We start from the raw sequence: 891 nt of genomic DNA on the forward strand, positions 1-891 counted from the left end.
GGGTTTATATAGCATGTTTTTTTTTGGACTTAAGAAATCAATATCTGTTGTTTTGTAAACTAGGTTAAAAAGGAAAAACAATATCTGTTGTTTTGTAAACTAGGTTAATGATCTTAAAATCACAATTTTTTTGTTTTGTTGATGGATAACCTTAGAATAGCTGTAGCACTTAAATAATATTTTAATGTAAGCATTATAATCAGTTAGTTTTCCCCAAACAATGGTATTTAAGTTATTTCTATGTCGCCAGGGCAATGTATTGCAACTTTTTACTATACAAAATAACTAAAGTTGTGGCGAGTATAAGATTTTAAGAAATGTATCAGATTTAAGAATTTATGTATCAGCCAGGGTGTAAAATAGCAAATGTCGAGACCCTGAGTGCCTCTCCCAGGCATTGTTAAAAATCCAATGTATTAGGACCTTGCTATACAGTGACGAGTTATGGTATCAGCAACTTTAAGATTTTAATAAATTTAACTGGTTAGGAATTTAGGTGAATCTATCTTGATTTAGTGGTTTAAGAATATATCAGTATTTCTTGATTTTGTTCTTGGATTCAGAAATAGATATGTTGGTTTTTGAAAACTATGTTAATCTTACATCAACGATATGTTTTAGTTGATGAAAACTATGGCACGTAGTAGTATAACTATAGCACTTAAATATAATTCAGTGTAAGCATTAGAATAAGTTAGTCCCAAACAATAAATATTTAGGTTATTTCTATATCAGAGCAGTGTCTGCCTCTAAAGGAACATGAATGGGGGAGCGAAGCGTCCCTTCCGCCCACTAGCTTCCAGTGTGGCAAACAGGGTTTTAATCAGAAATAAGTAGACACTAATGAAATAGAAGAATTTTATTAATCCACTAGATGTGAAATAAATGTCG

Source organism: Penaeus monodon, chromosome 22, assembly GCF_015228065.2.
Source record: "Penaeus monodon isolate SGIC_2016 chromosome 22, NSTDA_Pmon_1, whole genome shotgun sequence".
NCBI lineage: Eukaryota > Metazoa > Arthropoda > Malacostraca > Decapoda > Penaeidae > Penaeus > Penaeus monodon.